Source organism: Protopterus annectens, chromosome 8.part0 (genome assembly GCF_019279795.1).
Source record: "Protopterus annectens isolate FY-2018-M chromosome 8.part0, PAN1.0, whole genome shotgun sequence".
In the NCBI taxonomy this organism is placed as follows: domain Eukaryota; kingdom Metazoa; phylum Chordata; order Ceratodontiformes; family Protopteridae; genus Protopterus; species Protopterus annectens.
Genome location: NC_056741.1, coordinates 356226898 through 356242636, shown reverse-complemented (window position 1 = coordinate 356242636; position 15739 = coordinate 356226898). Strand labels below are relative to the sequence as shown.

The 15739-nt window shown below is 36.0% G+C and overlaps 1 protein-coding gene across 1 annotated transcript in view; it reads right to left on the bottom strand.

Annotated features, from left to right (window-relative positions):
- CLCN1 (chloride voltage-gated channel 1) overlaps nt 1-15739 on the bottom strand; it is a 2440475-nt gene that overhangs the window by 1832651 nt on the left and 592085 nt on the right. The window lies entirely within an intron of this gene.

Below are 15739 nucleotides of genomic sequence, written 5' to 3'. Positions count from 1 at the left end.
TTACTTAATTTGATGTTGCAGTTATGATACCAGATAAAGGAAAGCCAATACAAGGCAAAGCTTATTTTCAGTGATGTCTCACATTAAATAATGCAAGTAAAAATGCAATGCAGGCTAGTGCAATGCAAAATATGCAGTGACTAGCACTCATTTTAAGTTCCAGGACATACTTACACATACAGAAAGCAAGGCTTTAGTCAGTTTTGACAAAGGCAATTTAAATCCAGAAACCACATTAACAGTTATATAACCCTGCTTGTTTAAGGCTACAAAAATCATTTGCACTGAGGTTTATGGAAGTGCCTTTTATCAAAGCTTAGACTTGTCATGGACCTCTCTGCACCACTGGCTGCCTATGACCAAATATGGGTATGTTACTGATGTGGCGTACAGGTATTTGTTTTTATTTATGTTTTTTCTGGTCTAGTTAATCCCACTAGACCAATGACATATTTTCATGTGTGATGCAAGGTGGTATTCGTACTAACTACCAAGAATTTGATCAGGGTACTGGGAAGAGTTCCCAGTGTTTTTAAAGAAGTAGGAAGTGCTTCCTGATGGAAGAATGTAGGTTGAGGACCAATATAGTGGAAGAGAATCCTACAAGTAAGCAGCATGCTGTGACTGATGAATTAAGGGACGGTACAGGATGATGTAGGAGTCCTGCAGGAGACTGAAGTACTGCCATCCCACTCTGATGCCTGATGGTCTGAAAGAAGAGGCAGGAATGCTGAGGTACAGGTTGATGGAAGGAGTTGCTGCAGCGGTCTAATACTTATTTAGCTGCTTTGTGTCAGTCTAACTTCACCTTAGAGAGGCCTGTTAATTTATTTATTTTGTCTTTAAGATCTGTTATTGAAAGTACAGTGAACAAATCAGAAGAAAATCAGGCACTCTATGCAGCATTTGTTGTAAATCCATTAGAGTTTCTAGTGCAATAAATGTATTTATCCTTTGTTGACTGGATTAGTCCCACTAGGCTAGTATCCTCTTGTCAGGGGAGACCTGAGATATTTATACTTCTAGTGAGAATTTGGTGAGGGAATCAGGGAACTTCCCCTTCTCTGTAGAGCTGCTAGATGGCACTGGAGGGCTCCTACAGTAGCGAGGAAGAGGCCGAAGGGAAGCAGCGGCTTGGAGGAGGTGAGAAAAGCTATGGAGAGTTTGGAGAACATTTTGTTCAATATGGAGCTTCAGAATATAAATAAAGACTCCTGCCTGGTAAATAAAGACTTCTATCTGGTGAATGTTACAAATGAGCCGCATTTAGCTGTCTCCATTGGGAAGAAAGTAAGTGAGTCTCTTAAAGTGGTACAATTAAGAGAAATGGAGTTAGGAGGGCTTGCAGATGATGCCTGCTAAAAATAATACAGCAGGATGATTCAGGTAACAGTTCTGCTGTTTTACAGGGTGAGATGGCAGATGACTTTTTTGGAAGTGCTATGGCTAGCAATGTGGAAAAGGAACTAGGTGATGTGAAGCAGATAATGTAGCAGTTAAAACATATGCGGTGACACAAAAAAAAAAAGAGGAAAGCAGCAACAAATGGAGAAGGGGTCTGGTTTTGTGGCAGCAGATACTGCAGTAACTAAACCTTTTGCAGAAGTAACAGCAGGCAAAGAAAGGAGAGCAGCAAAATACTGTAAGTAATACTGTTTTTGAAAAAAAAGAGAAAACCCGCTGTCAGAATAAGAACAAAAATGACAGTGTAATAGTCAGAAATTATGCACAGTACAATTTGGTAACTGTTCCGGGTTCTAAAAGTCAAAACATTGGGTCTTTTATACCTATTGGGACAGAGATGTTTTGTGACTTAGCATTTGAAACTGATGAACTAATAATGACATTTCTGGAACTGTGTAATGAAAAGAAGGACATTTATGAGTGGCATAATTATTTGTTTTCTATAGTAACTTAAATGTTAAAAAAAGTTACTTTGCAGTTTAAAACTGATGAACTGGAAGAAGATGATGTTAAAATGCCTGCAGGGTCTGTTTGAAACTGTTGCTAATACCGTGAAAGTTATAGATGAGGGAAACTTATGGAATGGAGGGTGGAGGTTAGAAGCTATTTTGAAATGTAAAAAAAAATGGCAAAACACTTCTCAAGTGTTATTTTTGTGGCTGGTCATAACGGGATATTACTATGTGTTGGACAACCTGAATCATGTTTCTTCTGTGGGACCTTTCTCATTTAATTGAGTGTGACAAGGCATAATGTAACCAATGTGGGGAGAAAGTGCAAACAAGAAGAAGGAATGTGCCTGAATGCAGGTTGTGTAAAAAATGGACACTTTTGGATGGATTGTCAAAGGTAAATAGAAAATAATGTATAAAAAGTGGAAAAGGGAAGAAGATATGCACAAGGAAGGACAACAAGAGGCTGGGGTAAAGGGTGAAATAGGTGAAGAAACTGTAGAATAAAACAGAAGGAAGGAAAAATGAAGAGAGCGAGTATACAGGAAGAGAGGTCAGGAGAAGGGATTGATATTAATATTTTTTTTAAGTTTTAGCCAGTGAAAAAGTTGCTTCTAATGATCAAAGAGGATTTGTACATAAAACCAGGAAAAATATTCAATTAGGGAAAGAATAAAAGTAAGAAAATGAAAATGTAAAAATATCTCCCCTAAATTTAAAAACATGGAAAGCAATGACTTTCGAGTATGTTCAGTAAATGGGAACAGTTTTATTAACACTGATAAAGATGAGGATACTAGAATGGCATGCTAAATGTGATATATCAAACAAAGTTCCTCATTAGCACTCTTCAAGAAAAATCTTGATGATTGGATGGGAGATAGGAAATTCACCCCGGGGATCACTTCTGTGGCTCTGCTCAACAGGGAACAGGAAAATAATTTTCTTGGGTGGCGAAAGCCAGGGTACCTTTTTGGCTAGGCTTATATAGGCTCTAGGGCCAATAGCCTAGTACCTACCTATGAACCTATGAACCTATGAAAGTTATTCCATTAAGAGGATGCAAGATTTCTGACAAGTGAAAAAAGACTGCAAACAGAAAAAATGTGGGGTGTGTAAATATAATATGGAACTTGGGAAGTGAATGTTATCTGGAGTGGCTGTGTTGTTTAAAAGACAGTGAAAATACCATTAGTAAGGATGGGAAAGTTAACTCTTATGGATGTGAGGTGGAGAGAACATGTTTATAGAATCATAGCATTATATGCATATATAACTAGCAAGGAAAGAGAGAATCTGTTTCATCAAATATTAGACCATGTTGTGGTTAACAAGAAAACTATAATTGCAAGAGATTTTAATTGTGATTTACAGGGAAATGTAAAAAGTACAGGAAATGATAAAATGTGGTAAATTAACTGTGTGGAACAAAGTCAATGAACTTACAGAAGGGGTGGCACTTGAATCTGAAACTGATTGTTTTGCATTATCAGAAGTTTTGGTGGTAGCAGATGGTGATACAGTTGTTATGTTTTTTTTCAGAACATTTAGCAATAAGGATGGAGGTGATGGAAGAAAGGGAATGTATGAAAATAGGAAAGGGAATAAAAAGAATAAATGAAAGATTATGGGATGAAATTGGGGATTGGGAAATACTGCAGTTATGGAAGGACCATATACCCATGAAGGACTTCTATAAAAACTGGTCAGAATGGTGGATTGGATTTTTAAAATAGTATACAAAGTATTTATTTCAATGGCAGGGTTATGTAAGAAAGTGAAGTATGGAAAAATGTATAGAAATGTATTAGAAAATTTAAAGAATAATGGAAGAGAATAGTTTGATGTGGAAAAAGAAATATATCAAAGAAATTGAGAAAAAATAAGACATTACTGTTAAGGCAAAAATATTATTTACAAGGGGAAGGGAGGAGGTATCTGCATATTTTGGTAAAATAGTAAAGAAAAACATTAATATAATGAGAAAAATTAAAAATGGGAAAGGAGAGGTAAAACGAACAGAAGAGCAAATTATGAATATTTTAGTACAGCATGTAAGAAATGTGTATAAGAGTAAAAAGAAGGAGAATAAGACAACATGAAAAGTAAAAAAAATGCAGAATGAGTTAAAAATGTATATAAAAAATAAATGACTTTTAGTGAATTGAATGACCTACTTAGGAAAGTAAATGTGGATTCAGTATTGGGCCCAGATGGCATAGGGTATGGCATGCATAAGAAATTGGTGGATTGGTAAAGAGAGTATTTTGTAAATGTTCTAAATGACTGGTTGAAGGAAGGGTTTGTTTATGAAGAGTTATGTAGTGGGGTATTACAATTTATACTTCAGAAAGATGAGAAGGAGACCCATCACACTAAATAACACAGATTATACATTTTTTTCTGAGAATAATATGGAGAAGAATGGGAGGAAGGATGAGGGATATTATGGAAGGAAGGATGCCTGGTATAAAAGGGAAGGGATGCCAAGAATTGTTATTGGTTTCTCCCGTTTTAATGTCTCCAAATCTTTTGGGTTTCTAATACCATGATGGGAATGGACCCCATTCCTAGGTCAAAGTATGATTAAAGTTCATGAAATTAGTATTGTTTCACTCTTTGAGTTCAGCCAAAGTTGCTCTTCGCAGCACCCGCAATGTGCCCAGTAATGACTCCTCGTGTAATTTGTATGGAGTTACATGTATTGGTAGCATATTTAAATAGGATTGTAGACTCTTTTTATAAGCCCCATTGCTCCTACTACTATTAGAACTATCTGGATATCTTTCTTCCACATTGCTCTCGTTTCTGCTTGCAAATCTTGATATTTTATGACTTTCTGTCTCTCTGTACGCAGGACAATGTAGTCACTGGGTGTGGTGATTTTAATGATCAATGCTACTTTTGTCTTCTTTTCCTGGACCACTATAGCTGGTTTTCTAACATCTATCTTTTGAGCTGTTGGTAATGGGTGATCCCATGTGATGTAGACCATCATTTTCTATGATACTTTGTGGCTCATATTTCCAGGGTTTTTCAGCCACTTCAGTACCATAATGTTTGCACAATCCCCAGTGCAACAGTCTCGCCACATTATTATCCCTTTCAGTATACAGTCCTTCTGCCATTAGTATGTCGCACAACCAGCAACAAGGTGTGTAACTGTTTCCAATTCTGTTATACAAAACCTACATTTGGCTGTTTCTCTCACATGTTCAATAGACTTTGTAAACCAACGTGTATGTAGCCCACTATCTTGGGCTGCCAATTGTAACCTTTCATCCCTTGGTTTAGATTCACCTCTCCTTAACCATTCCTGTGTTCATTCCTGATCAACATGAGGTTCTTCCAGAAGTTGTCTATACTTGTAACTGTATTTATGCTTTTTTTCACATTTCTTGCCTTCTCATCTGGTTCGTCACCTTATATTCTTTCTTTTTGTTTTTTTGGCACATTCAGTTGCTGCCTGATTTTTATCTACTTCTGGTTTGATTTCCATTCCTGCTTGATGCCGATATGCTTCTGCTATCCTAAGCAGGGAAGTCATTATAAATTTATTCTCCTCATGTTTCAAAAATTTCACTACATTTGGGTCTTGTGAGGTCAGCAGATATGTGTACAGTCCAAATATTGCAGATCTATACATGTAATCAATTTCAAGGAGGCCCATCCCTCCTTCAGAACGAGGAATACATCATCTTGTTATGCACTGATTTTTATAAATCATTTGGTGACCATGAAGCACTCTTCTTGTTTTCCTATCTAATCTATCCAGCACATTTTGGGGCCAGTCAATCACTCCAAAACTGAAAGTTAGGACAGGAAGAGCAAATTGGTTTATAGCTTGCATTTTGTTCCTAGATGTCAACGCTGTTTTAAGGATTAATTTAAGTCTTCTGAAATACTCCTAAGTTTTATTCACATTTGTTCATGTTTTATTTTTGATCCTTCATCAGTTCCAAAATATTTATACACTCCCTTTTGCTCAAGTTCTTTTATATCACATTCTTGTCCCAAACTGATGTTTTCTTGGTGCTGCTTTCCTAATTTAAAGGTTGCTTTTGCACATTTATCAAGACCAAATGACATTAATATATCATCTGAAAACGTTTTAACAACTTGCAGTTGTGCTTCAATTCCTCATTTGATGACCTATGCACTTTCAAATCATCAACAAAGAGAAGATGAGAAGTCTTTGCACTTTGTTGTTTTCTAGGAGTCAAATTATAGCCATGACCTGAGCTGTTAAGTGGACATCTTAATGGATTAAGTGCAAGGCAGAATAGCATCAGTGACAGAGAGTCACCCTGAAATATTCCCCTTTGGATTTTTATCCCTGGAATAATAATTTGTCCTTTATCATGGCTTAATTGCAAAGTGGTCTGCCACTGTTTCTTGGTTACTGTAATCAATCAGTGTAGAGTGTATCTTATACATTTTAAGCACTCTTTTATCCATGAATGTGGGATACTATCAAATGCTTTTTTGTAGTCTATCCAGGCCATACTTAAGTTCTTCTCCTTTTTACAGTTCTCCACTATGACTTTATTTAACAACAAATGATCCTTTATTCAGTATCACTTTCTTTTATGGCCTTTTTGTTCTGCTGCCATAATTGAGTTTTCTTCTAAATGACTATAAACTCGGTCAGCATCAATTCCAGTGTATAGTTTATACGTCATCAGAAGGCAAGTTATCGGTCTATAATTTTTAGGGTCACTTGCTAAGTCGGAGCATTTTTTTCGTGTTGTTAGCCAGGTTGGTGTCTGTTCGAGGTGCTAATACAAATAATTCTTACTCATGGTTAAATCTTTGTGCAAAGATGTTAATACTTTTAACCAAAAGTTAGGTACTGCATCTGGGCCTGGGGTTTTCCAATTAGAGGCCTTTCTTAACTTTGTTGTAATCTCTCTGTTTGTTACTTAATCCCATTTAATATCCTGTACCTTTAAACATCTTATTCTTTCTTTTACTTCTTCTATCCAACTAGCATCTTTGTTATGTTCCACAGGATCTTCATAGATATTGCTCCAAAATTTATCTATTTCTTCTTTTTTTTTGGGGGGGGGTCTTCCAATTCCTTTTACCTTATTTCCCAGTTCTCTATAAAACTTTTTTGGATCATCAATAAATTGCTTAGTTTGTAATTTTCCTTTATTTTTGACTATATATCTTCTAAGTTTTTCCACCTGTGCTGAGATTTTTAATTTATTATTTGTGATGGTGCATGCTAGATCCTGATATGTTCTAATATTGCACATTGCTTTTATCACATCTATTTTTCTGCGTATTTTTGTCGATCTGTTCCCTCTTCTATACTCTTCTAATAGTGACACTTCTTATCTTAGTTGCTTTATGTTTTTTCTATTCCATACTTCCATGATGGTATTCGATTTCTCCCCTTTCTCTCCTTCACTACCCTGTGTTCTTGTGGTAGCACTTAATCAGTTATTAATTTAGCTGCAGAGTAATATATCCTGTTTACTTCTGTTATATTGCATGAATCTCTATGGACAGTCCTAATTACTGTGTTCATTTGCTTTATCAAACTCCTGACTTTTTGGAATTTATTGAACTTCTGCAGTCTATTTCTTTCATTGATCTTAATATGTTTATCTATCTCTATTAAGTCAAGCAACTCTTCTCTTAGTTCAGTTTCTTCTAAACTGAGGGCGCATTTTTTGTTTTCCATTTCCTGGGGTCATCCTATAGGAAGTTCTATTACATCTTCCTGTGGCACATTCTCTTCAATTTCATCCTGTGCCAGCCATTGCTCTGTCATATGAGAACTCACTGGCCTATCACTCCTCACTATTAACTGTGTCAGAGTTTCCACAGTTTCATGTCCCTTCCCTTGCTGTCCAGCTTCAAGTGTATGTTTATACTGGTTTTCTGTGGAAAGCTCCAAAATATCTTCATATGGCACATGACCAATTGCTTCCCATTCCACTGGTTTTCCCTTAATTTGGAGTTCCATTGCTCTGTCCTGTTGTGGTGCTTTTTGAATTAAATTTTCTGCACTGAGTCCTTCACTTTGGAAGTACTTCATGACCTCAGTTTCTATTTATTTAACTCTTCCATTACTGATCTCCTTTTCCACTTTTCCTCTGCCTTCTTATTTTTTGTACTGTAAAGTTTTCTATGTTCGGATTACTTTTCCTGTATTTCTCTTCAAATATCTTTGGTGCTGCTCTTTTTATATTGATTAGTTTTGCTTTCTCCTTTCCATAGATATTACACCATATTAAATCTCTTTTTCTTTCCCATGTCCATATTTCTTCTTCAGATGTCTCCTGATCTTCCTGTTTCTCCTTACTTTGGGGACTCGTTCCAGCATGCTGTGATGTAACCTGTGTTAGACCTTCTACATCAAATCCTTCGCTTTGCAGGTATTCCATAACTTCAACTTTTATTTTTTAACTTCTACTTTACTAGTCTTCTTTTCTACATTCCCTCTTTGTGATATTATTTTATTTATTGTGAAATTTTCCATATCTGGATGCCTTTCCCTGTATTTCTCTTTGAATATCTTTCAGGCTGCCTTCTTTATATTGATTAATTTGGCTTTCGCTTTTGCATAAATATTGCACCATATCATCTCTCTCTTTCCCATGTCCATATTTCTCTTTTATGCTTTTCAAAAATCTCTAGGTTTTGTTGTTTAAATTTTCGTACTTCTTCAGATGCTTCTTTTTCCAAACAGATCAAAGTTTCTTGATCTATGTACTGTTTTTCAAAAATTTCTTGTACTAATGTCCCCAAATTTTTATTTGAAGCTTCTGACAGTTTTTCTTGTGGAAGTATTTTTCTTTCCTCTAACTTATCTATTAATCTTTTTATATATCTTCTGTTTGGAAATTCTGGGCTTTTTGCATAATAGTAACAACACATCATTTCTTTCTTATCCTCAATAGTCCACTCTATCGTCCTTATAGCTCTTCTTTAGCCAATCAATGTTTGTGATTTCTGTGGACTGCTACTGCCTTCTACAACAGACCTGGTCATATTTTGAGGATTTTACACTGTTAGTTTTTCCAGTCCTGGCACCAGTGCGCATACCAGGATTGGACACTTTTTTATCCTGGGTCTTGTGCACCCAGCTATCTTTTATAGTTTTTGACCTACTTCTGTCCATGATATATGCTATACAAATATAGTCTATATATCAGTGTAACCTTGGTGAGATTTTGTCAAAAACAAGGTCCACCTCATGAAGGTACTCACCAAGACTTGAGGATGAATTCAATTTTAGCACTACTCCTCTCCTTTGCTTGCTGAATTTTCATCTCTCCATTCAGACCCCCAAATTGTTTGTTTGTTTTGGTTGGAACACTGGTTTTGAGAGAAATTCTGGATGATACTATAAGAAAAAGGGAGGATGTGAAACTTATGGTAGGTGACACTAGTAAAGCATTTGATACAGTAAAACATGATGCTTTGTGGGATGCTATGGAGAGACATGGAGTAGGTAATAGAACTAGGAGACAGTGTATGACAGCATATCAAAATAAAAGAGTAAGTTAGTGAATGGGTGGCTGAGTAAAGAAACATGCACAAAGTGTGGTAAAAGACAAGGATGTCCAATGAGTGGAAAATTGTTTGCACTGGTAATGAATGCAACAGTAAGTGAAATAGCTAATAAAATGAAAGATGCTAGACATGTAATGCAAAAGGGTGGGGTGATTCCAATAGTCCTGATACCTGCAGATGTTATAGTTGTTATTGCTAAGAATAAAATATGGATGAATGAAGTGTTAGCTTATCTGAACAAGTGTTTAAAAGAAATGATAATGACCTTGAATAAAGATAAAGATAAGGGTTTGGGTGATGTGGTGAACACTGAGGGTGTGTATTTTTCAATGAATGAGGTGTCTTTGCTAGAGATAAAATTTGGGAAAAAGTATTTAGTTATGATGTAATGGGAGGGTTTGATAAAAAAATAAATAAATAAATATATTTTCTATGGAAGACATATAGATTAGCATTCAGGTAAAAGGTTTATCTGGTGAATTATGCATTAATGGGAAAAATAGCATATATATCAAATGTTTATATGATCCCATGAAAAATATCAAATTGAAATTGTGCAACTGGTGTTTTCTTTCTTATGAGGTTCAAGATAAACCCAAGGAAAGAGGTATGTTGTGTACGAGTCAAGATAATGGAGGATTGGGATAACTAAATTCATTTGTTTATTCTGCTTCTTTATACTTCTTTAGACTATTATAGAGGTTAAAGGAAGAGAATAAGAAATTAATAGTGAGAATGTTTAAATACAAGCACAAAGACAATAGGAATAAGAAAAACAGAAAAAGGATAAGTAAATGAAGACATTAAAATGATCAGGAAAAAATACAAACATGGAAAATAAAAATTATGATATAGAGAAGGGTAGCAGGATGTGGTATAATAATGTTAGGAAACAATATTATTATGTAAGTTCATGGGAAAATTTACCAGAAGTGACTAAAGCCATTGTTATCAGGAAAAGTGGCATACCAATATAGTAGAGTGTCAGGATTTCCTATAGAGACTGGTAATACACAAGTTAGCAGTAAATGGGGATATCCTTTATAAAAATAAAGTTGAAAGAGTGTGCTTATTTTTGGGTTAGGAAGAGACAACAGAACATGTTTTTTGAAAATGTAAAAGAGTGGTGAAACTCTAGAAAACGTTTTGTGAAGATTTTTTTTTTTTGAGAATATTAATGAAATAAGCAACATATATGTGAATTGAATATAATACCTCCTTTTGGCATGTATCTGTCCACATTCATGCAACAATTGGAATGTTTACTAGAGAAAGAGCAAGATTTACAGTACAGAACATGCAGAAAGAACTTAAATACAGTGGATATAAAAAGTGTACACACCTCTGTTAAAATGCCAGGTTTTTGTGATATAGAAAATGAGACCACAATAAGTCATTTCAAAAGTTTTCCTACATTTAATGTAACCTATAACCTGTACAATTCAATTGAAAAACAAGCAAATCTGTTAGGGGAAAAATATAAAAAATAAAACATGTACAATAAGCTGGTTGCATAAGTGTGCACACCCTTACACTAATACTTTGTTGAAGCATCTTTTGATTTAATTACAGCATTCAGTCTTCTTGGGTAGGAGTCTATCAGCATGGCACGTCTTGACTTGGCAATATTTGCCTACTCTTCCTTGCAAAAGCACTCCAAATCTGTCATATTGTGTGGGTATCTGTTGTGCACAGCCCTCTTCAGGTCAACCCACAGATTTTATATCCACTGTACATCAGGCTGAAGGAAGGGCTGGAGAGAAAAGAAGCAGTACAATATACAAAACAGTGGCTATGGCAAGAAACCAAAGGAATTGATGGGTTAAATAAACTGATAGGGTACACAGGGTTGACAGATTTTCTGGTAAAGCTGATAGACCGAGACACTTGTAAAATGCCATTGTTGCAAGCTTAAGGAATGGATTTTTAAAACTCAGCACTCGGGAAGGGTTTTATGGTGGTGGTTCACAGACTTCTGGAAATATTGACATAGATACCTAATTGTAAAATGCCATTGTTAAAAGATGAAGGGATGGATTTTTAAAACTGCAGAACTCAGGATTGGCTTTGTAATGGGTAGATGATTTTCCACCATAAATTTATCAGAAATTTAAAGGATTGCTTACAAACAGCCTGTCATTTAAGACAAACATGAGGCTGCAACATTTCTAATGTAGTCTGTAATGTTAAAAGTTCTTTGGAAAAGAAACATGTTGTGGGCTAACAATGAAGCAGAAACAATTCACAAATACAAAAGTGGTAACATGCAAAATTGTTAGTGGGTTGGAGAGAAAAATAGATTCCCTTGCAAATGTTGCAAATGCCTTCCATGCTTTAAATGGCACAGTAGAAGAAACACTTGTTGAACTTACATGCCCTGATCAAGCAGAGAGGAGGGGGCCAGGCATGGTATCACTGGAAAAAGAAAACCAGCTGTAGGATGCTAACTGGACATCTAATCTTCATGGTTGAGATGCACAGAACTGAAAGTGCATAGAAGGGTACTGAGGTTATGACAGTCGATTCATCTGTGATTAAAGTGTGTGATGTGAGGAATTTTTGTAGGCTGCTAATGAACATAGTCATTATGGAAAGCTACAAACATATGTTATATAATAACAGTAATCAGAATATACTCTGTTGAAAATTTGTGCAGGACTATGCTTGAGAATAATGACTATTACAACTGTGCCTGTGGAAAATGTTCTTGTCTAGTCTATTGTTCACATTTTGCTACTCTGTTAAAAGCATGTGTTTGTAGCTCGCCAACCAGTGGAGTTATGTTACAAAAAGGGCCTCATTTGCTTAGAGCCTATTTACTTAAAAAGGTGCAAGATACTCGGCTATGTAAATACTGCCTACTGTTAACAGAATATCTGTAATAAGACTAACTTTATCAGTGTGTGACAATGTTCATGTTATGTGATGTTGAAACAGAATGGTAAATACACTTTTATGTAAAATGCTTTTGTTAAAGTAACACTATATTTACTTCACCACTAACGGATGTAGTAAACGGCTGGACTTGTACTGTGAATGAATGAGAGCATGTCTGAGACGCATGTAGTGCATCACTATGTACTGCAAACTAATGCTGGGAATCAGAAATAGAACAATGATGCATATGTCAGCTGGTATGGCGACATTCACAAAAAGCCGAAGTATGTTTTTCATGTGACTCAAGAAGTAAGTTCCAGAAACACCAAGTGTGGAGAACTTTGAGCTTGTTGGCAATTAACTCTTGGGGTAGCATAGTCAGTGCGCTGATCTGATAGGGGAAGTCTTGGTCATAATCTTACCAACCCAAAGGCTGTGGGTGCCCAGCTTTGCTAGTCCGGCAGATGAGCACACATTAGGAGGAGGGGGGAGGAGAGGGTAAAAATGGATTAACAACCCAATAAAGAAAGAAAGAGTGTTAATGAAGATAAAGGAGGGTGTGTGGAGTAAAGAGGATGTGGTATGGGCAGATAAATGGTTTTAGTAAGGAATATTAGCAATGATGAGAATGTTGGCAGTTGGCGCAGAGGTTAAGGTTGCGAGCTGTAGTACCTGTGGTACAGGGTTTGATTCCTTTAGTGATGTGTGACCTTGAGCACCCTGAAAAGGGACTGTGTGTCCAGTGGGCCTACCTGGTTAACAAATAGGGTTATTATTATTAAAAAAGGCTGGCCTCTTGGGGATCAGTACAGAAGGATGGTGCACAGATGATATAAGAACCCCTGGAAAGATGCACCAAGAAGTATGACATCCATCCACAGAGTGTTAGAGATATGAGGAGGAATATAATGATCAACTGCACATGTAGTGGACTTGCAGGTTGGTTGCACCAGTATGGAAGGGCGCAAGATAAATCTTTAGTAAATTACTAGAGAAGAAGAAAACAGATCAGTGTGACTTATGCCTTTTATTGAAGTGTGCAAGGGAAAGGGATGGATTGGAGATGAAATACTAGAACTTCAACTGCTCACTGGAGAAGTGAGGAGATGATAGCTAAGGCCTGGAAAGGGGAGAATCTGGAAGTTTATACAGAAGGAGGGGGAAGGATTATGCACAATGGATAACAACGCGGTGTACGGGAGTGTTCAGCAGAGACAAAAGTGAACAATGCAACAATGCACAAACAATGTGTGGTTATGGTGGAGTAGAAATTGCAGTACTCAGTACAGGCACAGGAATTAACAGATATAAGTTACACTGTCCCTTCATGGGGATAACTTTCCAAAACAGGAGGAGCAGGAAAGTAGGATAACTTGAATTCTGCATATGGTGATTTACGAAAAGCAATATTTGTAAGGAGAGAATTCTGGGGAAGGATGTAATGAGTGCTATGTTGTGGTTATGCATGAGGTGAGATTAAGTAGACATGGAAAGAAATTATGTTTTATTTTTTAATGTTGGGTATTAATGATATGTATATATATATATATATATATATATATATATAAATAAACACTTCATAACCTCGAATTACTGAAATGTTGAATTTCAGTATCTTGAGACTATAAAGCCGAATGTTAAAGATAGCGAAAGGTCATAATCGCGAACTCAAATATATGTCGAATTCACGGTTATGACCTTACACTGTGTAATGTCCGGGATTGTGTTTTGATGGTGTGCGGTGCCGTGTGTGGATGTAGGTGTTATGTCAGGTAAGTGTTTTCTAAGGGTTTTGAGTGGGAGTTAGAGTGTGTGTGAGTGTGCTGATGTGTTTGATGTGTTTGTGAGGGGTCTGAGAATGTGCGTGTGTGAGTTGGCTTTTGTTTTGTTTTGTGCGATCTCTGAGTTAGTATATATAAGTAGAGGGGGTGGGGGTGCAGGGGGGCTTGCCCCCTGCTTATGTGTGTATTAGTTGTGTATGTGTGTAGTTTTGTTTCTTTATATTGTGTTGTGGGTGTTGTGGCATATGTGTGGTATAGTGTGCGTGTTTTTTTCGGTGTTGTGAATTTCACGTTTTTTTTGTGTCAGTGTTTTGTGGATTTGGTTTTATAGTCTCGAGATAGTGAAATTCGATATTTTAGTATTTCGAGGTTATAAAGTGAATCCATATATATATATATATATATATATATATATATATATATATATATATATATATGTATACATACATATAAAACTGTGAAAGTTTGTTAAAGTGAGGATTCAGCATACTTATCTAGATCAAGTAAGTTTCTATTTAATGGCTTTTCTGTCTACTCAAGTAAACCCATATATTTACATATATATATATATATATATATATATATATATATATATATGTTCAACAACAAAAATGATACGTTAAAAAAATAATTATCTAACAAAAGTAGATCCCCATTATCATTTTATATATGTACCATTATTGGTCCTCCCAGTGATTTTACCTAGAATAGGTGAAGACACGCAGATAGAAATATGTGAAGTCACTGGTAAGGGAGGTGAAGGTAATAGGTGTCTCCAACTCTACCACTACTATAAAAACTAAAAATCTATCAGACCACCATACATTGGAAAGAACAGGGCAAGAGGCAACAGGACACAGCAGAATGCTGGTTGTCAAAATGTAATTGCATGCCGCAGCTCCCACCTATACAATTTTGCAGTGAATCTGAACGTGACATTGTGTAATGGCTATTTTAATTCCACTCTACCATGCTCTTCTTCAAAGAGATGATGAATATAAATCCTTTACACATGTTTGTAACATGATGGGAGGTACAGTATTGCACACTCCCATTTGTCTGGCATTAGTATGCAAGATAAGGATGTAAGCAGCTTGCAATTTATTTGTTCCATGCAAAAACTGTTTTAAAATAACAATATGTTTGAATTTAACTCAAGCAACATTTAAAACATTACATATGATGCATTACTTAGGGTCATTTTACTTATCACATTGTGTAAAAGTAGCTGATTGACTAATCACATTATATAGCTTCATAGGTTCATATTAACCAAAATATCCTTCAAATTCATATTCCTTATATGTATAAACTACAGGTTATCCCAGCTATCAGCCTCAGTTTATGTTTTGTCACAAATATATTCTAATACTTATAAATACTGTTTAAAATGCTTTCTTATTTCACGTCCACCCACCCCAGCAAACATTAAGCCTTGCCACATCTTGGCTCATCTTGGCTCATTCTTTCCTTTCTTTCTCCATCTACTTCGGACACTAAAAGAGGAAGGCACAAACCTAGGAATGATGTTTTTCTTCCAGCTGGGATTACAACTTTTTTTAATGCTCCTAACTTCATGCCATTGGTGGCTGATGTGTGTACTGCTGAAGCTGCTAAACCTGGGCTCACAGTCAT